The 16948-nt window shown below is 44.1% G+C and overlaps 1 pseudogene; it reads left to right on the plus strand.

Annotated features, from left to right (window-relative positions):
• Window positions 1–16333: 16333 nt before the first annotated feature.
• LOC136643239 (5S ribosomal RNA) lies at window positions 16334–16450 on the plus strand (annotated as a pseudogene).
• The last annotated feature ends 498 nt before the right edge of the window (window positions 16451–16948 follow it).

Consider the following 16948-nt stretch of genomic DNA (forward strand, 5'->3'; position numbering starts at 1 on the left):
TCACTTCAATGTCCAAAAAAGCTCTGTATACACATCACCTTGTTTGTGTCTGAGTCTCTCTCTCTCTCTCTCTCTCTCTCTCTCTCTGTGTGTGTGTGTGTGTGTGTGTGTGTGTGTCTTTCACTGATACCCAAGTCAATTTGGCAGCTGCTGTTTCACTATTGCTTTAAATATATATGTTGGAACATGCAAATCAGAGTAACTGAATTGATATTATATACTTTATATTGCAATTTTATTATTTCATTTTAAAGAGGAAAGTGTTTCAAGATGGCACAGCACGAATTAAAACTTTCTGAGACAGACAGACAGACAGACAGACAGACAGACATTATCCTCAACATCTTATAGTTGCTGTTGCTACAATTCAGTCTTGAAAACTGGATAAACAGACAAATGTAATGAAGGTGGATAAAAGTCTTGCCTCCAAGCTGGCGGGGGGGGGGGGGTGGTATAGACTTACCATAGTAAAATATTCCTGTTTTCTTCTTCTCCTTTAAAAATATTTTAAAAAACAAGAGATGTTCGTTCTAGTTTTAAAGGGAGGATCTCACAAATTTAAGAAAAAATAAAAACTTGATCTCTTTGTTAAGTGGTGATGCTGTAAGCTTATATAACTTATTTTTTAAAAAGCACATATGTATTTATAACATATGTATAGCAGTTACAAAAGAGACTACTGTACAAATGGGAGAGGGATGAATTATTTAACCACAATGATGTCATGGGGCTAGCTAATATGAGCTTACAGCAACTATGATCGATAATGAAGTACAATTCTTCAATCAGTGAAGGAGACTTTTCTCTGAGTCATACCAAAAAGTTTCCCACCATGGGATGGGAAAAATGTACATTTGATGCTGCTTACCAACCCTCTATCATGGGTCACACCCCTCAACCTTCCAAGTGGGTAGGTCCACACAGTGCTTTTTTTGTAAATAAAAAGGTGCAAGAACTCACAACTTGTTGATCTTTTTATTTATTTATTTATTTATTTATTTATTTATTTATTTATTTATTTCTAAACCATTTTTTAGTGGAGAAATAAAATATTTTTTATGTGCTTCCCCCCTAAAGATGAACTTGCTTCTGAGTAGACATGCATAGGATTGGGCTGTCAATCTCCACATCCCCTTCCCCCTAGCTATTTTTTCTACACATGGGGGAAAATACTGTACAGGTGCACTTGTAGCGTATAGTATGTAGTGTGGCACTACTTCGAGGGGAGGAAGTAGTGAATGGATTCCGGAAAATGGCTTACATGAGTTCCATGTAATAAAATTACTCTAAGCAACTGTGGGAGTAAGAACAAAAAAGGAATTCTTACACGAGAGGGGTCCTTAGGTGCACATAGAAACAGCTACGTTTGCAAACAAGCGATTAAATATGATTTAATTCAGGTATCAGAATACTCTGTGTCTTTGGGAAGGCGCTTGGCATGCAATTGTATGTTCTCTGCTGCCCTGAGCCGCTGCTTTGCATTGCTGGAGAGGAGCTGCAAATGCTGGCTGGCGGAGGGCATGCTTGCGGGGGAAGGACGAGGAAGATCTCTGGCAAGGCTGGACAGCATGTTGTACACACGTAGAATCCCTTTTCACCTACCCTTAGCATGTGAAAACGGGTGCAGATATATATCTCTGCCAGGATTAAGAGCCCAATCCTAGGTATGTCTACTCTGAAGTAGGTCTCGTTCTAGTCAATGGAGCTTACTCCCAGGAAAGTGCCTCGGATTGCAGCCTAAGAGCCCAATCCTATGCATGTCTACTCAGAAGTCCACTTTAGTGAATGGGGCTTACTGTGGATAGGATGGCAGCCTCAGGGCCCAATCCTGTGCTTGTCTACTCAGAAGTCAGTCCCAGTAGAGGCAGTGGGGCTTCCTCCCAGGAAAGTGTGGACAGGACTGCAGCCTCAGAGCCAAAGCCTATGGCTGTCTTCTCAGAAGTCAGTCCCACTAGAGGCAGTGGGGCTTCCTCCCAGGAAAGTGTGGAGAGGACTGCAGCCACAGAGCCCTTCCTCTGCCTGTCTACTCAGGCTGCAAGGCTATGACACTTTCCTGGGAGTAAGCCCCATTGAACACAATGAAACTTACTTCTGAGTAGACATGCTTGGGCTCTCAGGCTGCAAGGCTATGCACCCTTTCCCAGGAGCAAGCCCCATTGAGCACAATGAGACATACTTCTGAGTAGACACGCCTAGGCTCGTGCTGCAGATTGGCAGGGGGCTGCACCAGCCAGCTTCCTTCCTCTCCTCCTCCGCCAAGCCAGTACCTGGGCATTCCGTGGGTGCCGCAGCCCATCTCCCTGGCTGGCTGGCTGTCCGTCCTCCTCCTTGGCGTTGGCGCGTGTCCCCCACGCCCTCCACCGGCTTGGAAGCTGCATGCGGCAGCAGAGCGTGGGGGGAGGGGAGGCAGGCTGGATTCAGGAGAGAGCTTGAAGATGGGGGCAGGAGGGGGTCGTTGTGCGGTCAGGCAGGGTTCAGGTGCCCACCACCCTGCACCCCCCAGCACCCACCCAGCGAATGCCTCTATTTTGCTCCCCCCCTTCCTGGAATGCCTCCAAAGGGGAGGGGCCCCTGCAAAAAGGTGCCGGAACTCCATCCCCCCGCGTTCCATTAGAAAAAAAGCCCTGGGTCCACATAAAGGGATTAGGGCAGTGGTTCCTAAACTGTGCACCCCAGGGTGACATGGTGAACTCACAAGGTACCACGGGATGTCCCCAGAGGCCTCTTCTTTCTGGCTGTCTGGGTGCTGCCACCTGGGCCAGGCTGAGATCACATGACATCTCATGTGATTCTCGTGTTTTCCATGCATGATCGCAGGGGAGTGCTGGTGGACGCCTCGTCCTCCCACAGTGTGGCGCTGCACTGAAGGGCACCATGACTAAGGAAAGTTGGGGAACCACTGGGTTAGGGATATGACATGAAGGTGTCCTCTTGAGGTTGAGAGACAAATACAGCCAGGGAGTATGTTGCAAGAATAAGGGTTTATTATAACCATGTGAAACAAAATCTTTTTATACCCACTTCAGTCTTCTTCTGTCCTCTATTGTACTCCCTTAGTTCCCTTTGCTGGAGAGCCTTTAATAAGTGGCCAGGACCTTCTCCTAATCAGTGCTGAGGGGCTGCTGGGCAAAGAAGGCCTTGCCCAGCGAGGGACACTTACTAGGTTGAATTGAATTTGGCCACCTCTTAGTGAGTTTGTGTGGTGCAGGAGTACCCAGCAGTCAGCTCCAATCCCCAAGTGTTGACTGGGGGCAAATGTCTGCTGGTTGGGCTGCTCCTTTTCGATCTCTGGGGTTGTTATTCCCCCTTCAATCATCTTGTCTTCAGCTCTTCCCTCTTCCCCCCCCCTTTGGACCTCCTTCTCTTTGCCTCCTGTAGCCCCACCTTCTTTGCTCAGGTACTCCCCCAGCTCTTCCATCTTTCTCCTTCCTGAGTACCTTTTCCTCTTTCACACTCCTCCTTGCTCTGTGCCCTCTCACCTTTGCACAATCTCCCCTATTTCTGTTCCTTGCCCTCCTTTTAATCTTACCTGCCTGCCTGTCACCCAGTTCATCCAGCCCCTTCTGGCCTCCATAGTTACGACATCGCCCAGCAATGCCATAATTGCTGGTCACATCTGGTGGCCTGAGCAGTGGCATGCAGGCTGCACAGAGTCAGCCTCCATACACCCCACTACCAATTATGCATCCCAGTCCTATGCAGAGTTAAGTTATACCTGAAACCTTTGAAATCACTGACCTGAGTTACACCTACATCTGCATATGATTCACATCTTAAAATGTTAGCGTAAGAAGGCCCCTGCCAGGTCATATTCCAGCATATCTTCCAGCATCTTGCTTCCCATGGTAACCAACCAGGTGTGTTTGGGAAGCCCACAAGCAGGGTGTGAAGCCAAAAGCCTCCTCTATACCATGGTGTGTATGCAGTGGCGTAGTTAATGAACGTGTAGCCCGGTGTGGAGCTCAAAATGATGCCCCGGAAGTGATGTCACAACCAAAAGTGACATCACACCTGGGCTTTTTAAAAAGTGCAAATTGTGGGGAGACCTGCCTTCTCCCCCCAGCAGCTCACCACCCAATTGATCTGCCACCTCCCCCCGGCCAGTGGCATAGCTAAGGCATCTATCTGCTACCTGGAATCAAAGATTTTGTAGCCCCCCCCCCCAAGACAAAATCAAATTTAATTAAGTAAATAAATAAAGTGTGCCTCTTATTGATTAGAGACACTGTGTTGGGGTGAAGAGGGATGATTATTCTCTCCCTGCTAAATATAAGAGGAGCACCACTTGAAAAGGGCCTCTTTAAAAGTTAGCAGGCGTAGCTGTATTATGATATATGGAAATGAGAGCTGACTGATATTAACACCTTATTGGTTCCATGCTGAATCATAATATCTTATTGTCTCTCTGAACAATCAGTCTCATAGGTCAAATTTGAGTTAAAGGAATCTACTTTTTGTTCCTTAAGGTAGTTGTGTTTTCATTTTCTGGTTAATCGGCCATAACTTTTGATAGAAAACAAATATTCTAATGTGGTTTGTTCCATTGCATTCTGCATTAAATTACCTTTCCAATGATATATAACAGGATGGTATTATTTGTACATACCAAGATTTTCACAATTTTGGCCACTAATGTCAAGCTCAGCTTGTTGCCCCCCTAAAGCTTGTTGCACGGTGCGGCTGCTCCCCCCTGCAGCCCCTTAGCTACTCCACTGTGTGTATGACTTCTATAGCATCAGGCAAACAATTGGCCATTTGGTAGAGATCCTATACAGTACACAACAAAAATGTTTGCACACAACAAAATCTACTTTGATACCTACAATACTAGCTTGATCCTGCCTAACTCCCTGTGTGCTGATGCAGCTGTGCCAACGTGGTGCATGCAACATCCCATGGGAGAGTTTTGGGCTGTGAAAGCCTCCTGGAGGTCAGGGAACATTGACAACAGCTGCAAAGGATCTTAAATTGCCAGAATGATAGCTCTGGTGGTGTAAAGCCCTGGTAGTTATTAGGCCATAATTCAGGGTTGAAGCAGTTAATGTCCTGGGATGGACCTCTTCAAGAGCTCTGGGGGCAGCTGTGCAGGGAGGTTTAAAGTACCCTTATTTACATCTTTAAGGATCTGAGCAGCTTTGCTGGCATTTCTTCTTCTACTTTTATACGCTTAAACATAAACACATGACTTGGCAGACTTTGGCCCCAATCCTAACCAACTTTCCAGCACTGGCATAGCTGTGCCAATGGGGCATGTGCTGCATCCTGCAGTTGGGGGACAGTCATGGAGGCCTCCTCAAGGTAAGGGAATGTTTGCCCCCATTTGTACCTTGGAGCTGCATTGCCCTTAACGCGTTGTAGAAAGTTGGCTAGGATTGCTCCTTCAGTTATACAAGGTAATGTGTTTCTATTCCACTTCAGCAGAACACGCAACGATCATGGCAAAAAATGCTTATAGCAAACCAAAGACAAATTTCTTTTGCGGTTGCATTCGGCAAATGCACCATATAGTAAACAAATATAATAACAGAACTTTCCAGCTATCATGGCAATTATAAGGAAAAAAATTATCCAGATATGTTTGGAATATTTTTCTCCAGAGGCTTTTAAAGAAGAAACTGTGAACACATTGTCAAGGATCTTACAGAGATCATCATTCCAAAGCACTCCTCTTTCCTGCAAAGAGGACATCCAGGAAGAACATGGGCTGTGCCCCCACACTGGCTGAAATTGCATTCCTTTGTTCACTCACTTTTAATAGAGAATTAAGATGATGTTGTTGCTGCCAAATTGTTACATTTTAATCCTGCTTCTGTTTCCTATTTTTTATGCCTGATTTGTGGATGTATATCCGCATCCCCACATACAGTTGCACCATCAGCTCGTCCATTGTGACAAACAAGGCACTTTCAGGGCTCCTGTTTCTTTAATTAAAAGCTGTTCCAGCTTTTAATATTACAGATATTGCTTCCTACTAAGTGCAGCAGTGGGGTTACTGATTAATGGTCTATGAATTGACCTTTGAATAACCTCCCTTGATTACCACTTGTGGCCAGTTCCTGTATGGGGAGAATTTAATAATTTTAAATATATAATTTAATTTTTAATTTTAGTTTAATTTGTATATAGAAAACAATACCATTTTTTCTTTGAGAGGAAATGAGTAATTAATTAAACCCCCTCCATGGGAACAGAAACAGATATTAAGGGGCCATTAATAGTATCTTTATTACTACCCCTCACCCCATGAAGGGAGGAAGTAGTAAAAAAAAAGGCTGAGTCTGCAAACAGGAAGCTTTTTTAATAATATTCATAGGGATTTCAAAAAATGTTCCAGTTTAGTTATTCCATTCGTTTCATTGTTAAAATCAACAATGACAGAGAAGGTAAGGGAGGCCTCCTCAAGGTAAGGGAATGGTTACCCTGTGCATGCCTGATCTCGGAAGCTAAGCAGGGTCAGGCCTGGTTAGTACTTAGATGGGAGATCGCCTGGGAATACTGGGTGCTGTAGGCTTATACCATAGTCTTTCGAGACTAAAGGTTGCCAACCAATTCTTGGGGCTGCATTGTGGTTGTAATGGTGCTGGAAAATTGGTTGGGATTGGGCCCTTACACAGGCAAAAAGCACATCTTTTATAGATATCCCAAGGCCCGCCCCCCCCCCTTAGGCACTGTGTTTGGTGGGTTCTACCCTCTTGTAATATCGGACCATTTTGTAGAAATGTCTCTGAGTTGAAGATTGGAATATTAGGGTCTCCCTTTCCCTGCTCTCATGCCACTCCATTACCTGTGACATATTCTGGCTGGGCTGCTGGGGAAAAAAATGAATATATACTGAATGCAACAAATGAATACGTGGCCATTCTGAACTCACAGTAACCTCTGGGATTCAATTGTTTGCTAATGGAATAAATGGACCCTATTCGTTTTAGTTTTGCATTCGTTACAAATGAACGCACATCCTGTTGGACAGGACCTGAGCTGAATAGAATTTACTTCTGAGTAAACATCATAGAGGGATCTTGGCCATGGAGAAAGGATTACTGGATAGTGTAGTGGTCTATTAAGTGCCATGTCAATCCTCCTGTTTCCAGCTGCTTTCAGAAAAACAATGCCTCAGTGGTGCTAACAGATCCTAGTGTGGAAAACAACCATATTTTTATATGGCACCTTATAAAAGAGGTCAAGGTCACTGGTGTAAAAGTGGAAGCAAGGGTCTTTAATGGAATCTCCACTAGGGCAACAGTGTCAACAGGGAAAAAGTCTTCTCTTGGTTCTGAGAAGACATGGATAGGCTAGGGCTACTACAAAAGTAGTCTGAGCATGAATGCTGAACTCATCTAATGGGTTGCCCCAACCAAGGCTCTTAGCATTCTATCATCATCCTGAATGATAGTTCATTTTCAATTGCAATCTCTAATGGCCTACACTGTAGGCCTCAAGAATGTTTGGCAGGCAGGGAGGGTCTGTGATATCAACAGGCTCTTGTAAAAGTGCCTTATCTTGAGTCATACCATATGGACCATACTATTGGTGCCCACTAATAGCTATTCCAACCAGCAGTCTGTCTCCAAGGTCTCAGGCAGAGACAAACTTCCCCACCACCTGCAGCCTCAGAATGTTGTAACAAGTGATGACTGGACTTGAACCAGTGACATCCTGCATGCAAATCATGTGCTCCACCCCTTTAGCTGCAGAACCAGATTAACATTTGTCAAACACATATTGATATATGATATAATTAGAGCTACAGACCTTAATAGTTTTAACTGTTAATCAACACCCACAAATGAGTGATGGCAAATTTTAATTGGCGAGACTGAGAATGAAAGACTGTTTTGGTTTTCTTACGTTTCTGTAATAGAGACGAAAGCAGAAAATATTAATGATATCTCCTTCTAACAATGCCAGGCAGCTTTTTTTCATTAAGATGTAAGTTGTCAGATCTTTAATATTACAAAAATTGGCCCTATATTGATATGATGTTCATGTGTTGCATGATATGCACATTAATTTAGGCTGCAAACCTAGCCACACTTACCTGGAAGGAAGTTTCATTGACTATAATGGGACTTACTTCTGAGAAGACATGGATAAGCTAGGGCTCTTGGGACCCAATCCTATCCAACTTCCCAGCACGAATGCAGCTGTGCCAGTGGGGTGTGTGTCTCATTCAATGGTCAAGGGGCAGTCGTGGAGGCCTCCTCAAGGGAACATTTGTTCCCTTACCTCAGGGCTGCACAGTGGCTGCATCAGTGCTGATGGATAGAATTGGGCCCTTACAGCCCAATCCTAAGCATGTCTACTCAGAAGTAAGTCCCATTAGAGTCAATGGGGCTTACTCCCAGGAAAGTGTGGATAGGATTGGGCTGTTAATCAGTTAAAAGGCAGGTGATTAATAAGCTAGCAAATCAGAATATTATATTATACTGCTGGATAAATGTCTTCAGCTGGTGTGATAAACCTTATGCGGCCTTAAAACATTTAAACGATAACCTCATCTAGATTTACTTTTCTATTCATCTATAGAACTTCTCAATTATGTCTGACTAATTTTGCACAAAGTCATTATTTGAAGCAATTTGTCTAAGTATGAGAGGCAACACCTTCACCTTACCTGGAAGGTGGGTGGGGAAAAATGTCATAATCTGCTCTGCTTCAGCATGAGTTATTAAGCGATCACAGAGGTTCAAAAGAAGGGGGAAAAATGAACAGGTAAGTCATTACAGGGGGAAAAAATACTTCTTTTATTCTCTATCAAAATATGAATTAATTACAGATAAGATCAGGCTTGTTTTTTCTTTAATGTTCATTTTTTTCCCAGAGACGGCAATGACAACATACAGGACGTGGGAGGGAAGGAGTGAGATGTATAGAAAAAAATGTTTCATTAATGTTGGCTCAGATACACTGGAAATATGTTAGCTGAAAGAGCATCAAAAAGGCTCCGAAAAGGCTCTGGGACATATATAAATGTTTTATTTTATTAGAAGGAGGTACTAATTCATCCATAACCTCATTCAGATGGAGTGATTCCCAAAGCTGTAATAAAATTATCTCCATTCAGCAATTACCACATCCATCGATACAATCAGCAGGTATGCTGGCTGACAATTTGTTCCATAGAAATCCTGGTGAATTCATTCATTAGCTTGTGGTTGTGGAACGTTCACCAGGCCGCCATTCTTGAACCTTAACGTGATGACCATAACCAAGGCAAATAAAAGGTCTCCAACCACTATCTCATCCGCTTTCCTCCCTACCCTATGCAATACTAATATCCTTCTGACAACAAACATTTTCAAAATAATAGTTCTCTATACTTAAGACTAATCAGAGCGGGCGCCATCCAACTTGCAAAGGTAGCAATTTTCCTTCATTAAAGCCAAATAAGGAGAGAGAACTTTGGTATTCCTTAGGGCAAATTACAAGGTGTTAATAATAACAATATAATGGCAGCAATTTTCTAGCTCTGCCCAAACCTATAATCTACCTTGAGTGCCTTGTAGGATTGTCTGTGAGTTTACATAAAGCCAAGTATTAGCCCCCAAAAATGTTTTAATTTTTACATCATGTCTCTCTTCAGTGTTTGCAACGATGCGGTAATTGTTTTCTCCCCTCTGAGAACTCTCCTCACTAGCAAGCTGCAACATGATCACTCAGAAAAACCCTGTTCCTTGCATGCTGAAGTGAATACTGTATACTGGGAACAGATTAAACATCCACCTCGATGAACCGGGCAAGCTATGAGTGCAAAAGACTAGGATGGAATTTCTCCTACCCCTCCTACCTTCAGAGTGAATTAGCTTAAGTGATTACCGAAGAACTTGAGACAAAAAAACAAATGTGCCAATTATCCTTGTATCCATCTCCTAATTGCTTGTTGAAATCCAACTAGGATACCATGATCGAATGCCACATGTTGCTAGAATAATGATTCATTAGCTGTACTTTTTCATGCTCAGTGCAGTCAAGTGCATTAACACACCAACAGATACCCGAGAACAGTCTTCTTAGGCATATTCATTCACAAGAAGGCTTTAGTGGCTGAAATGTTTGCTGGCCTGTAGAAGGCACAACTGTGATCCTGGCCCCTGTGCTACCTGCGGACAGGACCACAAAGTGCCACCCCCCCATGCTGCCCCCGCTCTCATCAGCCACATCTGAAAGCCTTCTGAGGGCTGGAGAGGCCGCCTGAGACCTCTGGAGGGCCTGCTGAGGTCTCCAGAAGGCCTAAAAAGGTCACTTCTGGTTTTCAGCCTCAGGGAGACTCCCCAGACCTCAAAAGGCCTGGAAAAATCTGGAAAAAGCAGGTAGGGGGGACGGGTCACTGTGGCACACCCACAGGTGGCACCTGGGGCATTTGCCCCCCCCAATCCTCCCAGGTACACCAGTGAGAAGGCATGCCATCAAGAAGGTTTTGGGACATGGCAGGAAACTAGTGATGAATCGTAGTCTTTTAAATGACATAGAAACTAAAAGGAGTATTGCTGATGCTGCATTGCAGTGATGGGTGTGAAGCAGAGCATATGTCTCTATAAGGCTGCACCCACAGCTGATAGCATCCCAGCTTTATTGTATTCTGTAGCATTCCTTTTAATTAAGCTTTACGATTCAGGCTAGAGGGGACTTGATAAGTTAGCCATACCTATGTTGAATTAAAAAAAATAATTAGTTATTAATTAGTTATAAGTTATAAATTAGTTATTGTGTCTGAGCTGGAAAGCTTCAAAACATAAATTAGCTGCACTTAAGGGTGTTTATTTTTCTAGTATGACAAATACATTTGGCAGGAAGGCAGGTCTATAAACTTTTTTTTCCAGCACCTGTAATAAGAGAGGTTGCAAAATGTTGTGTAGTTATATCAAACCTGTAACTTACAGTGGAGGGGTAAATAACCATGTAGAAAGATGATTCATGGGAAACATAATGTGAGATTAACATGCAATCCGACTTTGTGCTCTGAAATTCAACTATCAAGGAGCATGCCTCGTGCTATGCGCAGAGCTACCCTCTGGGCTACACTGCTGATGAGGTTACAAGAAGCGGAAGGATGCCATATGCTCCAAAGGTGCAAAATGGAAACCCTTTGACAGTAACCGCAAGAATACAGAGAGGTGTCACACATAGTTCGTTGGACTAAACGTTGCTGTGATTAGTTTAATGATACCTTTAAAGATATTCTAGAGATGGGGCATCAGGGGATGGTTTCCTTCTCATTGGAATGCCATGGAGAGATCTGAGACAGGGAATGTAAACAAATGCCTCGCATGTTGAGTCCCACTTACAATGTCTGTTCATGTCCTTCTCTGACCATGACCTGTAGCATCCCTGGCTAAGAGCTCCAGAGGAACAGAAGGAGAAGGAGAAAGAGACAGAAAATGATGGGTTCTAAGAAGGAGAGAGAAAAAGGAGCTGCTGTGGCTCTATCTTCCTTCCAGAAGCAGGAAATGTGAGGGAAGCCCCAGGAGAAGGTGGCTGCCCTTGATGGTCTTCCCACAGCATCCTTGCTCTGTCTTGCAGCTTCTTTTACCTTTTCCAAAACCTCCAGGTGAGCAACCACAGCAAATTGTTCCACATCCTCTTCCTATCCAAAAAGGAGGGCTTCTGGGCAGGCCTTTTAGGAAGAGCGGGCCTTTTCATAATCCCTTGCTGGTCCTCAGGCCTTCCCAGCAATATCCTACCTCTATCTTAGCTAGCACAATATGCATTACGCAACCTCTCAACACACACTGAGCAATACACCAGTACAGCTGCCAAGTAGCTACACAAACTCTGTCCCTTTGCCACAGGCAATACCAATAGGCTCTCTTGCCCCCCCTTGGCCTCATGACGCAGGGGAAGGGGTAATATGCCAATCCACTTGATCCTGGTGGTTGGTCACAATTTCAAAAAGATAGGTGCAAGGTTTTAGGAGTTATCCATAAAAACAGAGTTAGAGGGTTGAACTTATTATTATTTTGCTCTCTGCCCAGTTTGCCACAAAAATCACAAGATATACAGGCAAGTTTCCTGAAAACTTTTAAAAAGATAGGTGCAGCAGTTCCCAAGAAAATGTAATTTATTGTATTGTATTTGATGCATTGTTGTATAACTGTTGAGTTAAGGCAAGATTAATACAGGCATCAAGATGGGAATTGCCTGAGATGATTGGGTTGGGTTGAACTAGGTATTGGAAGAATAGGTTTGTGCCCTGGGAACAAAAATAGAAATGAATCATACCCACAAGAGAAAAGGTGTCTATGGAAGAAAAAACACAGGGCAGTTCAAGATTCACCATAGGCAGAACAATCAAATGAAACAGCCAGCCATAAAAGCTGTTTCAGAGAGACCTTAATTTGGTTAGGGCTCTTTCCAAAGTGCCTCTTTGGGCCACTGAATGAACTGGGGTGATTCTGTTCAGAAAATGATTCTTTCCAAATCAAATTCACACCCCTGTTAGGTATTATATTGGAAAATATAGAATATTTCCGTGGTTATTCATGTTGTATGGACATGACTTTCTATGTTAATCATTGTTGAACTTTTGTTTTTGCTTTGTTTAATTTGTATTTGACTATACTGGATGGTGTTGATCACAGTAAGTCTCTTGCTGATAAGTTTTAAAACTCTTTTAGATTGGCAGCCCAATCTAACTGGACTTTACGATAGTGGAACTGTGGTTCTGCTGTCACAAATGGCCATGTGGCACTGTGCACAATGTGCCACTGTCAGCCATTCTGGAACCACTGTTGCAAACAGTGGCAGTGTCAGAAGCACACTGCTATTGGTGGCTACCAGTGGGAGCACTCAAAAATGAGTCCAAAAAAGGCTTTGGATGAGTCACCATGGCTGCCTCACTCGAGCATGACTCGAGTCAAGGGGGGGTGGGGACTCAACTCAAGACGTAGCACTGTGGCTCTGGCATATCCCTGCCATTTTGTGAATGTTACCACAACAGGCAGCCAATTGGGGGGGGGCAATGGACTACACAACACCTGATGGACCACATAAGGTTGCTGTGGGGGCAAGGGAAGGGTAGAATGGGGGAGGTAGAAGGGAGTGTGTACTAGCATGCGCAATCTGTGCCAATATACACTATCCCCTTCCTCACCTCCTGACACACCCCATATGCCAGCTTGACCCATTGGAGGGTAAAAGGCTTACCTGGAGGTAAGAGAAAGCATGTTCCCTCACCTCCCCCAAGCCTACTGATCTTCCCCCCTCCACAGGGTGCTGGCATGGCTTCATTTGCAGGAGGAAAGGATAGGAATGGGCTCTTAGTTATGTTATCAGATAATATAAATATGTTTGTACGTATGCTACTTAAATTTGCTTTCACATGTCGATGTTAATAAGACTAAAAAACAAAATATTGAACACTAGGGAAGAAATCTGAAGGCTTTATTTGCTTTATTACTGACACCCATTCACTTAAGAAAGCCTATTAAGAAAGCCTTTTCATTTTCCTTTACTTCAACTACCACTTTGAAATTCTACTCCCATCTGCATCAAAATATACTGCATATTATTGGAGACAGGCAATTAAATATGAAAATGAAAACTAAGCCAGATGCTTTATTCATTTTAGCAAAAAGAGTATATGCAACAGAACTAAACAAGCTATTAATAGAAAAATGCTGCTTTACTGGTTAAGTCTGTGATCCTTGATCAACAAAGATCTTAGCAATAAAGAGACAAAAATGAATGATAGAATCTTCCCACACCATTAAGGGTAATAACTGGCACCTTGAATTGCACTCAGAAACAAACCAACAACCAGTTGAGTTGGCCAAACAACATCACATAAAGCCTGGCACCAGTTGAAACACTTGCAGAAGTGTTCTGCACTAACCAAAGTTTCCAGGTAGCAAGTGCAGCCCTGCGTAGAGCATGTTACAGTTATCCAGTCCTGATGTAGCCAACTCATGGAAAATCACAGCCAGGTCTGACTAATCCAGGGAAGGATGCCATTCATAGCCAGCCCAAAACCGCCTGGCACCTGAAGTGGAGCATCAAATGCTGCTCCCCCTTACCTGCTATCTCTTTTCTTCCACACATCAACTTTGTTCCCCTCTTCTTTTTCCAATCCAGGGACCGGGAAGATCAGTGGAGGCCATGGGAAGCCCTTGCAGTCTGCCACATGAAGCTTCAGTTGACTTCATGGATGGGCAGCCCTGATGCTGTTAGTACACCACCCTACACCTGGCAAAGGCACTCCTGGCCTCAGATGACAAATGAGCATCCAAGGTTAGAGCCCAGAAGCACCCCCAAACTGCAACCTCATCCTTCAAGGGGAGTGCAACCCCATCCACAACGTCAAACCATGACTACAGGATTCCTGACCCATAGGACTTCTGACTTGCCGAGATTTAATTTCCTTTTGTTTGCCCTTATCCAATCCATAAATGATCCCAGAGAGTAGTTCAGGACTTCTATAGCCTCTGCAGTACCCAAACAAAAGGAGATATAGAACTGTTTGCCATCTGCACCTCCCAACCCCTTTGTTACCTCTTCCTGCAGTTTAATGTAGATCAGGGGTGTCCAAACTTTTTGGCAGGAGGGCCACATCATCTCTCTGACACTGTGTTGAGAGCGGGGGGGGGGGGGAGAATTAGTTTACATTTCAAATTTGAATAAATTTACACAATGAATATATTAGAGCTGGAACTTATGTGAATGAATGAAGGTCTTGCACAAATAAAAGACCTTGTGCAAAGCAAGGCCAGCCTTTCCTTCACTGCTGCATTGCAGATGTGAAACAGCAAGCAGTGGGGGGAGTCCTCATCCCACAGCTCACGTGAAACATTCAACAGTCACCCTCATGCTGAGAGAAGTTGCATTGGGCCAGCACGGGCTACAGCAAGTCTCTGGAGGGCCAGACGCTCATTGGAGGCTGGGGGCTCCCTGTGGGCCGGATTGGGAGTGCCTAAGGGCCACAAGTGGCCCCAGGGCTGGGGTTTGGGCACCCCTGATGTAGATGATAAACAGAATGAAGGACAAGATATCTGAAGAGTATCACTAGCCAATGGTCAAGGTGGAATTGCATCTTTTGATTCTTTTTCAGACATTGACCTTGTGGAAATAAGTTAGTTCAAATCACAGAATGCTGGTTTCATTGTGTGGATGTCACACTTTTTGAAATCAAACTCCATTCTCAAAGAGGTGACCAAGGCCACAACTGATGGTTCAGGGAAAATCCCAGCTTCAGTGCCTGGTTCTTATTAAAAGAGGAAAAACAAAGGGGAAGCCCCTCTTCACTGTGCACCCACTCCACCTAATCCACCCTGTTGGTTTTCACAGGCAGGAGCTTTCAACATTGCATTACTAAACTATTTTCCTGGATTTATTTTCCATAACCCTCCTTGCCCCAGAGATTTTTTAGGATGTGAGCTTCAAGTGTCACATCAAGGAAAGTTGGGCATCTAACTCTTGCCTGGACATCAGTTTATTTATGAGGGAGGAGGCCATGAGTTCAACCCTTGTATTCGTAATGGGGCTAAGCAAACAGTTCCGATCACATCCTAAGCCATTCTAAATAGACTGAAGAGCTGTTCACCTAATTCTCAACCATTACCAGAGTTCATGTTTGGGTTATGATTTGACTCTATTCCCACATGGCATTTTGCCCCTGCTTTTTAGGAGCTTGTTTGGAGGGATTTATGAAATGTGAGATGACAAAAAGGTGCACTAATGTTGTGGCATTATGGCTCTGTGCTACACAAAAAGGGTTGATTTTCTGTCCCTCTGAGAATGACATTGATGCTGTTTCTAAAGTTAGACATCTATTTCTCTCTCCCCCCCCCACCCAAAAAGCTAGGGTGGGGGATCACTCAGTGCATCACCTAAGGTTTGTTAATGAAGGGTGGGGGTAGGTCATGAATCTGAATGGATCAAACGCTCAGGGAGTAACAACCAACAGCCTGAATGACAATTGTGTGCAAGGGGTTGAAATGGCTTGGCTGTCTTTTGCTTGGTGCTTTTTAGTCAAAGAAAGGAAGAAAAAGAAGTTAGCACACAGGGGTTGTACATAGGGAATTGTTCTCCTTTCCCAAACTGACTAGATGAAGAGTAGATAAAAAGAAACTGTGTGTGATCATAAACTAACAACTTCACAATTGAAAATGATTGGTAGGACATTCAGGACAGACTGAAGAGTGCACTTCACATAACGCATCCTTAACAGTGCAAACCTATGCATGTTTACTCAGAAGTAAGTCCCACTGTGCTCATCAGCCAGGCTAGTGAAATGGAGCCTTCAGTTTCAGGTACACTGAAACAGATTATCTCGGATTATCAGGTGCTGGGGACAAACAACAGAAAAAGGATGGTACATTCACGCCCTGCTTGGAAGATTCCCAGCAACTGTTACCCTGCAGATGCCCGATCTCATCTGATCTCAGAAGCTAAGCAGGGTCAGGCCTGGTTAGTACTTGGATGGGAGACCGCCTGGGAATACCTGGTGCTGTAGGCTTATACCATAGTCTTTTGAGACTGAAGGTTGCCAACCATTGTCACTGGTGGGCCCTGTCAGAATATCTGACTTGGTGGTATCACCCAGCAAGGCAAGGCTGGCCCAAGACTCCTGATGCCAGAGGTGGCATGCCAAATGCTACCCCCCTTACATGATGATGTGCCAGCCCTTGGTCTTCCCACTCTCCAGTGTCCTCACTCAGCATTCTCCTCTCCTCTGCATTTCCTCTTCCTCTCTGTTGCCCTTTTCCAATCCAGGGAGGGAAAGGAGCAGTGGAGACAAGTAATGGACAGAGATGAGCACTTCCCACCAATCTGCTGCCTGAGGTGACCACTTCAGTTGACATCATGGATGGATTGGCTCTGTGGCAAGACCTTAAATTAAGCCCTGGTTGTGAACTTCCCATGGCATCAAGCCAGGTGCTGTTATGAACAGGTCAAAATCCAGTTACGGATTGGGTTTTATATGATTAAGCATGGCCGTTCCTATGTTCCTGTC

Source organism: Tiliqua scincoides, chromosome 2 (genome assembly GCF_035046505.1).
Source record: "Tiliqua scincoides isolate rTilSci1 chromosome 2, rTilSci1.hap2, whole genome shotgun sequence".
NCBI lineage: Eukaryota > Metazoa > Chordata > Lepidosauria > Squamata > Scincidae > Tiliqua > Tiliqua scincoides.